The sequence below is a fragment of the Apostichopus japonicus genome, chromosome 12 (assembly GCF_037975245.1).
Source record: "Apostichopus japonicus isolate 1M-3 chromosome 12, ASM3797524v1, whole genome shotgun sequence".
In the NCBI taxonomy this organism is placed as follows: Eukaryota; Metazoa; Echinodermata; class Holothuroidea; order Aspidochirotida; family Stichopodidae; genus Apostichopus; species Apostichopus japonicus.
In genome coordinates, this window is record NC_092572.1 from 32733364 (window position 1) to 32748240 (window position 14877).

Consider the following 14877-nt stretch of genomic DNA (forward strand, 5'->3'; position numbering starts at 1 on the left):
CTAAGCTTCCTGAGCACTAGTAATGCCCCTATTGTGGTGATCACTGTGATAAATTTTCACGACAGAATGCAGGAATAGTAGCATTCTATTTGTAGTTATTGACGGATAGGCAGACGTACAGACATGATAGATAGACGGACAGATGGGCAGACCGACGGTCAGACAGATCTATAGACAGGTAATTTCAGATAGATGGATCTGAAATTGGGCGATGTCTACGGCGGATACTAGTGTGAGCTAAGAATGTGACGCATATTTTCCTCCTATACATGAAATTCAATTAATAGAACAATGTGCCACAACAAATTCAAGGAATAAGATTTAGAAATCACTCTGAAACCTAGATTAACTCTACATTGTGAATCTGTTTCCAATGGTAAGGAAAATACATTACGTATTGGGCATATTGTATTCCACATACAGGTGTTAGAGGTACGCACCTGAATGTGTTCTTTGAATTTGCACACAATATCATAACTTACATGATAGTGTAATGTACAGTACTGCCACCATGGGCGGTGATCATGGGGGGGGGGGATGAGGGGGGACATGTCCCCCCAATATTTTAGGTGGGGTATATAGAATCTAGTATCCCCTCAATATTTGGTGGCATAGTTTTTTCTTTGTGGCCATAAGAGCATATTTTTTTATGTTATCGCTAGTAATTTCAAAATAGAAAATGCTTAGATGCAACTTCCAATTGGTGGGAAGTGCCATTTCCAGCGATCTTGGAGGCATTTTCGGCCAAAATTTTCTTTAACGCTTCGCGCCAACTCATGGTGGCGCCACACTTAGATAGTTTGACTAAAAGCTTCGCCCCTCCCCTGGCAAATTCCTCGCTACGCCAATGTCTAACCGTGTCACAATTTGTTACTAAACATCACCAAAAAACAACACAGACTTTCACCGAGAGTAGTTTTCACTTATTTCGAAATGGATTAGCTAGACAGACCATGGGCGAAGATCCTGGTGGGGACAGCGGGACGCATCCCCACCAACTTTTTCAGTTGTGGTGACATGATATACCGTGTCCCCACCAATTTGTCTTGACCAAACGCTGCATCGCAAATTTCCCTGTATTGAACTTTGGCGCAGTTTGATCCAGCATTGTGCAAATGGCATGCAGAGCTGTTCTCACTTTATTACATTATATAATCCACAGTTGTTAAATTTTGGAAAGAAATTGCATTGGCAGCAGTCTATAATTGTTTTCTGGGAGAGGACCCAGACCCATCGTATACAAAAGTCTACTTGGATTATTTGTCTCCTAATTTTTATTTCTGCAGACTGTGTTCCCCCAACTTAAATTTCTAAGCCATGAGATCTCAAATTTAAGGAGGTTTTGGAGCATTATTGGGTCTGGGAAGTGTCATTTCCGGCGATCTGGGAGGTATATTTTCCCCAAAAAAATCTTGTACGCTACGCGCGAACCCATAGTCGCGCTCCGCTTAGATAGTATACGCGTCCCCACCATTATCCAAGACTGATCTGCGCCCATGAGACGGACCGCATCCGTAATGAAAATGGGTATATACAAAATATCACAAAGCGCGCAAACAAATTTTGGGATATATATTTGCTACGCGCCTGCACCCAAGCAAATGTCCCCCCCCCCAATATTTGAAACAAATCGCCGCCCCTGACTGCCACCAACCAACTTCTTTAACAGTAGTGCCGGGTATGCATACCTGCAAAAGGAAAAAATTACCTAAAAGTGTTAACATGGAAAAAGCTGCTAATATACCTTTCAATTCTTGTGCCCTCTTAGGACTTGAGAGAAAATTCTAATTGTTAGTTCAAGGCTTAGGATGATCCTTATTTAGAATTACTGTGGAAAGTACAGAGCTCATTTCATACCATGGCAAGACCATTAATTAATACAAGACTGCTTTTGCAATATAGGGTGCTAAATTTAGGTCAATAATGCAGATCTCCAAGTACTTGTAAATATAATCTAAATCTGCATCAATATTACCAGTGATTAGCTATGTATGACCAAGTGATCATGGTAGGCGTATACCTACAGTACGTTCACAATGTGTACGTACAGTAATATATATAGTCAGTTGGGGTAAAAAAATACAAGGGGGTAGTTGGGGTAAAAAAAAAACCTTTTATAGAAGGGGAATATTTAGCCAAAGTTCCAATTTATTTTGGGTGATAGTCCTATATGTCTAGTTTATTAAATAATTTCTCTTAAACTCTATGTCACTTCGCTGCCAATCACCGCGAATGCTAAAATAGCGAAATTTGAAGTTTGTACCACATATCCGAAACTTTCTCCTGCATACCCAGCTTATATGATGTGGAGATTATTTCAGCAGTTACAGCATACAGGGATGAGACTGAGCCGGGAAAAAAAAATCTGAAATTTATCGACCGCCGTCCCCCTCCCCTTTAGAATTTTTTTGTCAGGTAAGGAGGGCTTAGATGCAAAATGGTGGACTCTAGATGGAATCTATCACATCACGCATCTCGCCAAAAAAGTGTGGAATTTCTGCTTGTATAATTTATCCATTAGCTTTTTTGAACCAAAAAAAGGCTTTTTTGCTTGCTTTGTGCTACTTGATTCCACCACTGGTCAAATTCGGTGTTCCTTCCCTTCACAGTCCAGCATGTTCGGCAAAAAATAAATAAATAAATAAATCAATCAATCAATCAATCAATCAAAAAAATAATATAAAAAAATAAAAAACGCGAATTACGAGAAAAAACGCGAAAATGAAAAAAAAAAAAATCGGAAATCCGCGTTTCCGCGGAAGAGTCTCATGCCTGAGCATAGCAGTTAGTGATATTACACTCCCCCATGGTAGAATTACTCCAACTTCATTCACGCTTCATGGGGGGGCCTTGTTTTTTATACACCCAAAAAATGATGCGAATGGGGTAAAAAAAAAAGTACTTTCCGGCTCCAATGTACTCCCTATTTTGCCCGAATGGATCATTTTCCATAATTTTGATTTTTGTGGTTAGGCAAATAGTTTTCATGTCTGTCATGAGTCAAAAATGTTAAATAATTGGGCAGAAGTAACTGAAATTGGCTCAACTCTAATGTTTCTACTATATTACACCACGTTTGTGTAGCATCATATACACACTGTACAGTATGAATATGGCTGAGCATGACATATGACACGAGCCATCCATAATTACGAATTAAGACAATTTCAAAAAAAATTCCTTTTTCATGTAAAGGTAGTAGCTCATACTTAGATGTAATTATATGCAAATATGATTTTAAGATACATTCATGAAGAAAATAGCTGTTTTCTAGCATTGATTTTTTTCACCCCGGCATTGCTTTTTTACCCTGAATTAAGCAAATTTTGGGGGGTACAAAAAAAAACATTTTTTACAAAAAACGACACTTTCCATTAACAAAAAAGTTATTTTTGTTAGATTCTCTTTAAAAGAATCCCACTCCACACACTTGAACATTGGAACCGAAACGATACCTCTTACTCATCAATTTTTAGAGCAAACTTTAGGTAAATTGTTTTTTTTTTTTAACCCCACTTGACTATACTGTAATAGGGAATCACCTGTGCGTGTACTTGTGAGAGTAACTATGTTGTGGAAATGGAATTGCCAACTGCACGTCGATTGTTTTGCCAATTTGCACACATTACATCATTCACCCAATAAATGCGCTCAAAAAATGATGCTTTGAGTGAAAAACCGGTGAATATTTTAATCTAGATTGTACAAGCAGAAAACATCAAATGGGGGACAAGTTTCACTTGGTTAGAAAGAGAAATAAGAACTATGGGGACAATGTATCAAAATCTTCCATCAGAAAATGCTTTAAATTGTTCACTAGAATTACCCCTTCCTTTTTCATGCTCAGGATGAGTAAATAAAAGAGCATGATCAGAAACAATCTTTGCTACACCAATTTCTCAGACATACTAAATATACAACAGTTTGATATCCATGCAACCACAATGGCCAAGTTACACCACATAAACAGTAATATATGATGTGAAAATACTACAGAAACCAATTACATACAATTTGACATGCATCGTAGGGGGGGGGGGGGGGGAGCATACACTTTTCGATACATTTGCAGGCTTCTAGGATGACAAGATCAATGAATGCATTAATTCGATTGTGGATACTGAGTGTGCTTTGCACCTCTGATGCATCTTATCATCACTAAGGAAAGATGTTAACATCTCTAAAAGGATATAGTAGTTTGGTCTGAAGCAGTCTTTAAATAAAAAGAAGGCAAAGAACAGCAGTTCAGGACTTCATTCAGGAATGCTCACAACAACCACCAGCATATCTCATTGTGTTCACGTGATGAATAACCTTCAAGAGTTACTACAAACAATGCACTAGTTTCTGAAGTATGCAAAATAAATTTCATTCCTGAGAGTCAAAAGAGTTCTTGCAAGTTGAGTTTGACATGCAAATGTGCCAAATAGGTTTGAAGTTTTGGTTTACATCACTTGAACTTCACTAACATCATCAAATATCAAAGCAACACAAACATATAAGTTTGTACTATGCCTTCTAATCCATTTCATCAGACCTATGGTCAAGGAAGTGTATGTGGCACAGAGCCCATGAAAGGATATTTCAGTACTGTAATTATATTCCTTAGTTAAAGATACAATAACTTATGGAATGAGTTTATGTGAGGAATAACAGTAGCTGTGGCCTGTTGATCCCCGGATATCTTGGTATTCTCTATTAATGCTCAACATTTCATAGTTGTGACACATAAATTAGGCTTAAAATATGGCAGAGGATCTTGAAAGAGTCAAAGATATGTTTACAGTGCATCTGTACTATGACAAACATTTTACAGGCTTTAAATCTATCGGCCATTCCCAACCACATCAAATTGGCATATTCAGCCCAAGTGGTTGAAAGATCCTACGCTATACCCTCAAACTTGCCCATGGAATTCAGTGCATTACCAAACATGGCAACTAGGGTACTGTAGTGCGAGTACCCATATCCTTCAATACAAAAATGCAACATGGCATTATCAGTTGAATGGCACATAGAAGCATATCACAGCATGGTATTATACAGTGTATATGTATTCCACTATGGTGTGTAACTCTTACCATGTTTGTCAAATAACCTCATTGACTTCAAATATTTCTTGTAACAACTGTGTTGTGAGGCATTGAGCTCTCTGCAGAAATTGAAAGTTGAGCGGTATCCATTCTGTGAGCAAATAAACATAAAAAGCAGAAAGATAGCTATCTAGGCAACATTATGCTCATCACTTAAAAGGTCAAAAAAAATTTTGTCAAATAAAAGCAACTTTCATTTCTTGAAGATTTTTATAATACTGTGCAGCAGGGTCCACTTTAATCTCTCTCAGAAGGTAGTTTTAATAAAGAATTTTGAAAATGTGTGTATTACAAGTGATGTGTAGAAAGTTTATGAAAGCTCCATATGTGCAAGATTCATTTTACATGGTTTTTTGAAGGGGGGGGGGGGGGGGAGGGGTGCAGATGGGAGGTGTCTTGAGCAAGAGAGGTTGCCTCGCACAGACTGTTGCTTTAAATAACATGTCTTTTTAATATCTTGGATCTTAGAGATATTGTCTCTTTCTGCCATGCCCATTATACTTTGTTATCTGAATATACAGTAGGGCACCAGATTTGTAGGCCCCAAGCAGACAGTTTGACTCCATCAAAAATGGAAGGCCCAGTGTACCAGGTGTGCAGGTGTCATATTCCTCTTCCTGTACATGATTTTACATTAATAGGTTGCATATCATTGCAATCTACAGGCAGCCTTCTACGAGACTTGCATGCATTGAAGTAGGTTACTCTAAACTTTTTCTGTGTAATTTAATTAAATTACACAGTTAGTCGCTATCTATCCTAATTTACCAGAAATGATCAACCAGTAGCGAATAGGTCTCTTCAATGACCCTCTCCCCAACCTTTCCCCTGCATGTTATTGTGTTACATAAAGCTCAGCCTAGTAGAGTACAGTGTGGTATTATATAAGGTCATGATCGAAACAAGCATGAAAATCAATTGTCCTAACCTGCAGTTTAATCTAAGTAGGAACTTCACAGAACATCATAGTTTTTTTTAACTGTGGAACACACAGTGTGACAAAATGCATTACATTCATAATTCACAAAGCTCATACTGTAATAGGTGAGGAGAGAATCAGAATTTGTAGCTTCATTGAGTGTACTGTTTTAATTCATCCATGCCACTACACATTACAGTACCCTAGAAATGTAACCATACAAGAACACTAAAAAATTGGCATATACTGTAAGTTCCTGCTAGGAGGAACTACTGTTAGTGGAAGCCGTGATTTCCATACTGTAAATCCCACCTTGGGATCATTCAGTAAAAGGTACCAAAGCAATCATGAGTATTCCATGTTGTGAAATTTGCAGCAAATGCCAATGTATACTACTGTTTCAATATCTCTTTCAGAACAGCTATCTCTTGGGTCCAAATGCCAATGCAGAAAAATTAGCCACAGTTCAAATTATACATCAATAAGGTTATATAATCTTGGGCATGAAATAATGATAACCCGTATTTGACAGGACATACATGTGTAAGTACTTACAGATCACAGCGCACAGACCAAGACAATCTACTTTACTGTGATCCAATTTCAGGAATTGGCATCGCAGTGCCAACCCCTAAACATGGCGCTAAAGAACAAAGTCACATATTCTCATTATTATTTTTGTACTTTGTGTGATTATAATAATTGGGTTTGAAGTTACCTGTGTGTAGTTTGGTAATCTTCAACTAGAGCATTGGCTACCTCAATCTGGAGGGGCTGGTGTAAAATATGCTCTCTGAACACAAAAATGGCTTTTACCTTAAACTGTACTAAGTGGTGGAACTGTGCATTCTCTCTGTGACCCCACAGAAGATAGGTCTTGAGGTGCAGTCTTCACACATTACTGGTTATGAAGTTACAGTGTTGCAGGAATCACACATGTTGGAGGTTGGGGTAACTGACTCAATGAAAGTATTGGTAAGCTTGGAACAAAGTGCCTGCCAAGCATTTGCAGCTTCTCTTCCTGTTTCTCCAGCCATCAGATGATGGTGATGATGATGATGCTGACCACAGTGTGAATACTGAGTACTGGAGAGGGCTTGGATCACCTTAAAGGAGCTCCTCGGTAGCAGGTGGATATGGGTATGTCTCCCCAGCAAATAAACTGCTCTCAGGGTATGTCCTAGTCAAAGGGCCACTCCTCTTGTTCTGTTGACTACATCTTGTGTACTCAAACGGGGCCCTCGTCTGGGTCAGGTCGTCGTTTACCTTTATATGGAAAAACTTTAATTTCTGTTTTTTCATTGGTGGCTTCAGAGGCATGATACTCTGTGAAAAGATGAAGACAAGTATTTTGTTATGTTTTCTTACAATCCTGTACATGTCTAGCAGTTGGTTTTACTTTTATTTGGTTATATTGCCACATGGAAGCTTGAATGACTTATTGTTATTGTAATTTGGCAAAGAACACAGGCATTATTAGAGAGCTTTAGAGAGTCACTTCTAGGTTCAGAGGGATGCTGAGTAACCAACGTAACATTTTATCGAAGTGGTGAGTAAGCACGACTTTCTATACAAATTTGATGTGAGAAAGCTTCTCCTCTGTTGTACAATATAACAGCTGTGAAAATATGTGAGTCATTTAACTACATTGTTTCCTAGTTAAAGTTTCAAGATATAAAAGATATTAATTCTATGCATGATGAAACTGTCGTGTACATACACATTTCACATTCAAACTTCAACTGATATCAAAAAAAAAAACTGAGTAAACAGCAATGGGCTCATACAATAAGTTGGCGAAAGCCTATTAGTACTACAGATACTGCGTTTAGTTTGTTTAAGTACTAAACCAATACATGAATCACAGGAAAGATAAAGTCCATGAAACCTTCAAGAAAAAAAAAAATACCACATTACATTTGAATTCTTTCCAATTTTAACAACCATTATTAACAGAGGTTGTTTCTGGTTTGCAGATATTGTGTACATATGAGGTCATATTTTGACCCCTCTTGACCTAAATGACCTGTGATCTCCATTGAAAGGAAAATGCTACTTGTACTCAGTATGGAACACCTTACCTACAATACTAAACATGAGATATGCCTCCAAGTTTCCTTTGAACATGTGATATTAAAGTAACAAGGTTTTTACAATCTGACTCAGTCTGACCCCCACACAATAAAAAAAAACGGTGCTCAATGTGGTCCACCTGCATACCAAATTAAAGATTTGTCAAATCGTCTCTTGAGGTATGATGCTTACAATGTTTTCACAATTTGACCACTGTTGACCCAAATGAACTCTGATCTTCACTACAACTCACAAAAATAATAGAGGTCTGGTACAGTACTCAATTTGGTGGTACACCTTCATATCGCATATGTGATTTCTTCACTTCTTGCCAGACACTAATTGAACTTGACTACCCTTCTTGTGGGCCTATTCTATATTGAAGTACATTACAATTACTGCACTGTCGGATATTGGGAAATAACAGCTATGTGCCGCCATGGGATATGTCACGCGTGACTCGTGCACACCCACTGGCTAACAGATTTCTCCTGGTTTTTCAAACTGTCTGGTTACCAGCAAGTTAATGTAATCACCAAATGTGATGATCACACATACTGTAAACAAATTAGCAGTGACATTATTTTAGTTGCATACAGATTGAGAAGCTGAAGTTTATCACCCCTTTGATAACTAGCTAGAGCAGACATTTCTTAAGGGGCAAATTTCATTTTCTAGTGCACAGAAGACCTATCCTAGGCTTAACAGGTTAGACTAAATGATAATAGACTAGATAATATACAAAGAATAAAACACTGTCCACAGCGATACTTCAATGACGCCTAGGTCTGCATGTTGTAGTATTATGAGGATTTGTGTTGAAAACTGCACCACCTTGATTGAATAATTGGCATTTGCAAAAAAAGAAAACAAATGTGCTATATGTAGGACACACCTTTAATGTCTTTGACATGCTTTCAGTTAGGTTTATCACAAATAGTGACCATTTTTGTTTCCTAGCATTATACAATTTCCACAGTAGTTTAATAAAAATATTTATGCCTATATCATATATGCGAGTAGGAGAACCCCTTCTCGTCAATCTAGCACCAAACTCAAAAGAAAACAAATCCTATTTCCTCTGCCTTAATTGCGTTACATTTTCCCCCTTCAAATTACATACAAGTGTTCCAGAGTTGTTTCTCATGCATTTAGTATATAGTTTACTGCTCAGTTCAAACCAAAAGGTTATACTTTTCAGTGGCAAGGTATTAACGATTGCATAAAGTACCTGTTTTTTCCCCGCGACTTAAGGGCAAGGGTGGATAATTTGGTGCTACATTGCTTATAAGTAATTCACCTTCTCGTACATAGGCCTATATATTACTGTGTAAATTGTATAACACCAGGAATGCTTGTCTGTTGGCTTAGTGACCGTTTAGGCCTAACCTAAATGTCACAAAAATATCTATGGTTTCTTCAACTACATACGCCTTTTAGAATTAGGGTCAAAAGGGGTACTTACCACTTAGAAAAGTGCATGCCTTTCCGCCATGTTAACACCATGGCGGTATAGCACTTTTGCTACTGTATGATGGCGGTAAGAGTACATAACTGTGGGTAGGGGTAACGTTAGTATGTAGGTTAGGAATAACAAGGAACGGATTGTTAGGATGGGGTAAAGATGGGCTAGGGAACAAGAAATTCCCAGAATTATGAGGTAATTAGGAATAGTTGTAAAGCTTTGTTAGGACAACTTATGATTCAAGCACTGTTCAATGTTCAACACATGCACTGTATATTGCTCCACTTCACACTACCAATAAGGGCCCGTCTGTCCCCAAATAGGTCTTCTAAAGTTCTAATTTCTAAATCAACAACTAGAATCTCTCAATTTTTATTTTAATTCAATTACTTTGACCAACCTTTGAACATTTGAAGATGGTATACCTCTCCTTCCATGCGATTTAAAGTAAGTTTCACGGGTGCATTCCTGTTCACCAGTGTAAAGTCCTTCCAAAAATGTACGTTCCACCAGAGACGGTGCCATGGGGGAAATGCTCGAATCCTATGGCGGAAAGGTATGGCGGCATGTACCTAGGCTATGGCAAAATGGCACTAGACCTAGATTCGGGTTAAATACTACTATGTTTACTTTTGTTAGGGAAAAACCTTAGGTACCTGGCATAGAGGCTGTACGACTTTAATAACCTAGGCCTAGTGGGACTTGTGTTCAATTCTGACCATCAAACACTCCCGCATTTGCAAAAACCAACGCATGATGCAGGGTATACTAGGCATAGTACTAGTAGCATGGACACTTCGAAGTTCGGACACCTAAACCTATAAAACTATATCTTCTGGTATAAATCACCTGAAAATATACTTGATATGGTGGGAAAAGTGTGTCATAGTACGATACAGGGCCAAACGTTTTTTCCTGCAAACTGTTTTCACGTTGCATTCCAAGAAGATTCTTCGTGATTGTGGAACTGGTGTTTATTTGCTAGAGTATTGCGAAGTTCGGACACCCGGCCGCGAATATTTTTTTCCCAAACTGAACTGACACTGAAATTATTTCCTCGATTCTGATTGGTTCTCAGCGAGCATGTGATATACTTTAGTTTTCAACATCGATCCTCCATAATCTGTCGATATCAGTTTGATCAACCCGAACAAATTTAAGATATTCACATTAGCAACTTCCCAGAAATTTTGGTAGGTATATATGAAGGAAAGTATGTAGTGAAGCAACTATTCCCAACTACTGCGCCCATTATAGGCAGTCCTCGATCGTTTGTTTACTCGCTTGACTCCGCTCTACACAGCACATACATGTAATGTAGCCTATTGTACTGTGTATAGTATACAACACAATAAAACAGTGCATTTGTAATTGTATACATGTAGCCGATGTACGTGTGTACGAGGTGTTTGTGTACATTCAGGGTTGCGATACTTCTAGTTTTATAATCATAAATTCAAAATGTATTCAGTAAATGAATCTAGATAGGCCTAGTCGAATATGCATTGGCCATGAAGAGGCGCGAGTGTGTGTCAGCCATTGAGTGTACACAAACATGGCATTTGACGATATGTCTGTGTCTTTGACTTGTTAACTAGTTGTATATAGCCTTATAACCTATAGGCCTACGTACGGAAACACATGTTTACCAGCACCATTAGAATTTCTTGTACATGGTGACCTAGTAGGCCTGCATTAACCGTATATACGTATTCGTATTAGTTCGAGATCTCAAATTCACTAATATAGGCCGTACCGCCTTTACAGTAGCTCTTGATAACTGAAACAGTGACAAGTGGAAGCCTCACATTGTATCTACTGTACATGCAGGCACACTTAGGCCTACATACTAACTTAGCCTATATAAGGCCTACACACATATTTTTGACATGATGCGGCCCATGAGGATTGGCATGACCAACACTAACAGTGTCACATACATTCATTGATAAATGCAGACTACCATTCCGGCTTTGATCAGCCAATCAGAATCGAGGAAATAATTTCAGTGTCAGTTCAGTTTGGGAAAAAAAAATACGCCACCCGGCCCACATTACCTGCTTGAAGGTAGCGGACATTAGTAGCGGACATTAGTAGCGGACAATAAGAGCAGATAATAAGGAGAAAAGCGGAGGGCGCCATCTATTTTCTAGCGGACAATAACTCCTCTTTCCTATGTTGTGATCATATAATTGTCCCCCTGGGGGAAAATATTTACACATTGTAATTACTTAAAATCTGTTCATTTTGTCAATAGGGACCCAAGTATTGACATATAGGTATTGAAATGAGGTTTTAATTTTTATAATTTTTTTTTATAATTAAGCTAATTAGATATTTAAATATGCAAATGAGGTTATGATACAAACAATGTACTTTTTTTGCCCATTTGAAATTATTTTGATGAAATCTGCTGGACTTTTGATAGTTTGATGAGTTCAAGACATGTTATTTCATAAGTAAACTATAATTTGATGTTTGAATGTGAGGAATATGACTGATTTTCCCCCCTTTCTTCAAAGTACTGTATTATGTAATACAATGGTAGCCACGCGTAACGGTAAGTCATATAGGCTATACCAATTGCGCTACGACAGCACATGTATACACAATACATAGTACATACAGTGTGCAACTGTGCGGCTTACCATATCAGAATTTCAGAATTCCATCGTCAGAATCTTCTTCTCCAACGGCTGGATGGTCAAATTGCCCATAAAAAGAAGGTCTAACGCCTCTTCGAAGTATTTAGCCATGATAATATGTGCTAAATAGTCACCGTTTCAATTACGTGAGTGGTTGCATTGACCCTCACGACGCTAGCATATCAACTGTGGTTGACCGAAATTCTATACCGTAGAAATGCTCGAGTTGAATTGCTAGGGATTACTCACAAAGTGGAGGCGCTATTGCTAAATTGTTTCTATGTAGAATTGAAGTTCAGTGTGGCGCTTCTGGAGAGCTAAAAATCTTTTCTGTAGGGTGAGGCATTCGGGAGAAATATTTTCGGAAAGTTGACCGTTTTTTGGCATTAACATAGACCGAAAAACGTTATTTTTTTGACATATTTTCCCCAAATATAGAGCCATCTCTCTACATATGCCTGTGAGGCTCCTGATTTGATTCCTTGTATGTCTTAGCTATTTGTATGAGATAGGGTCAGTTGACTTGAAAGTTTTCACTGTTCTCACGTTTTTTTTTTAAAAAAAGGTCAAAACGACCGGTGTTTTGAATGTAAACAAATCTTTGAAGACAAAAAAAAAGTCCATGTGACCCCCTCGGAAAAAGGTTGTTTATTGATGCAGGCTGTCTTATGTGCAAAATAAAGCTATGGGAAGCTCTCTAGTGTATTCCTATCTCGAGTAATGATTTTCTAAAAGCATGTCTTCACATGTGCTCATTTACGGGCAATCAGGAATCAAGGAGATAACCAACGGTGAAGGTGCAGTGGTACGCAGTAATTGTTTGTAAATCAAATTTAAGACAATTCATCCCAATAATGAAATGTTTATAATAGTAACCTATCGAAAGTCCCTTATACTGGTCTCCATACATTAATATTCTTAAAGCATTTCATTGAATTTTCAAATCAAGGAGTTTAATTAGTTTTAGCTTCTTCAGCTGACAACAGCTTTGTCTCTAAACTTGTGATTATTAAAAGGAAGTAATAGAATCTTCCTTTTTTACTAATACTGCCATTGAAATATAACAGTTACTTCTGTTAGAAAATCTCATATGAATACGAAATAAAACAATCGTGCCCTAGAAATTGACTGTTAATAGTTATGCTCGAAAAGTCGTCATACACAAGTTAGACGTGGGTCTATACATTCCCAGGTCCATTCAACCGTTTCTAAACATGAGGCGCTACAAGAGGACCACACTACTAACATTACACCCGTAAGGGTATTTAAACCAAATATTTATGTTCTATTTCTTTTAGCCTTACCTTGTTAAGTACATCATGTAAGTGCACGATAATACTTCTATGCTGGAATTTTATAGAGCCAAAAAGTGCGGACTTTAAGGTAGTCGCGGGATCAATCATCCTTCTAGTACCCAGTCTGTCCAGGCACTCAAGACGATTTATCTGTACCTTACTCATGTGTTTTAGCTCTTAATATGTGACAATCATATACACGCCTAGGCTACTCGTAAGTATGGATGCGTATACTCGGTCACCTATCCGGGACCTTGTAACTCATACTCATATTTGTACTAGTAACCTTGTACCCATATCAGTACCAGCATACTGGTCATTGGTAATTAAAAACACGAACTCTCGTATCTTTCCTACGTGTATAATATGCAGTTTAGTATTGTTTGTGATGATTACTGGAGTAACGATGGATTTTCTGACTGATTGTCTGTATAGGCATAGGTTTATTTTCAAGCAAACTTCAATATAACATATCTTCAAATGTAACATGACTGCACATGGGTGTGCACAAGTTGTTTCCTACAAGAAGCTTGAATATTTTATGCACTTCGATTGGTTGGATTCATTACAAACAGTGGCGTGCGTGCACAAGATGGGAAGCATTGTCTCCCGTCGTCAGTCATTTTTTTTAAATGTTTTATTGCGTTCAGTTGAAGAAGAATGAGACAACTCTTCCGGACCCAGGACGCTCAGTGGGAGAAGAAGATCCAGCTTCGACCTCACACAGAAATCAAACCAAGTGTTTATTTAAACATAACTGCGTTACTACCTAATAACAGACCCGATGTAAAGTTTCAATATGCCACAGAATGCACCACTTGACGTTTATTTGTTACTTTATCGAGGGAACCACCCCGTCCCCTACAAGAGGTTTGGCTTTAATATCCCAGGGTCTCACATCCCCCCTTAATAAATTAAAAAAAACCTTGATCCGTCTGGCCCTAACATTAACGTTATACCCCTATACTAATCAGTACAGGATTCACCCCCTCCCCCTCAAGGATTGAACATAACTTCGGTCCAATTCTTCTATGCGAAATAGACTAGCTTACAAACATCTGCTATATGGAAGTGTGGGTGTTATATACTAAAGAGTTAACACCTCTTACATTTATATATGTATGTATGTATATTAGATCCTCCTGCAAGCAGGAACTCGCGAAGAAACCCCATTGGCTTATCAAAGCCCCAAGCTGACCGAGGTCAGTCTCTTAGATTAATATTTAACGCCCATGATTATGAATTCATTCATACTTAGTAAAGATTCCTAAATCCTATTGGTCCATTCAGGTCAGCTGACCGTGGTTAATCCTGTGAGTAACGCACGGTAAAATTACAGGGTATCACTTTAATAAATCTTTGGTTATATGTAACCAAAAATGTTTTG

At 38.1% G+C, this 14877-nt stretch overlaps 2 protein-coding genes across 5 annotated transcripts in view; one reads left to right on the forward strand and one right to left on the reverse strand.

The window, feature by feature from the left end:
* LOC139977759 (uncharacterized) overlaps positions 1-12957 on the reverse strand; it is a 32192-nt gene extending 19235 nt beyond the window's left edge. The window contains exons 1-3 of one of the 4 annotated variants that reach the window (XM_071987394.1): positions 12199-12955; positions 6829-7338; positions 5082-5184 (exon numbers count right to left, since the gene is read on the reverse strand). The gene's annotated coding sequence lies outside the window, so the exon portion shown is untranslated. Of the gene's footprint in view, positions 1-5081; positions 5185-6828; positions 7339-9950; positions 10394-12198 lie in introns of those variants that run through there. The other 3 variants (XR_011796657.1, XR_011796659.1, XR_011796658.1) reach the window with 3 other exon arrangements.
* LOC139977725 (uncharacterized) overlaps positions 1-14877 on the forward strand; it is a 173024-nt gene that overhangs the window by 96096 nt on the left and 62051 nt on the right. The gene's annotated exons all lie outside the window — the stretch shown is intronic.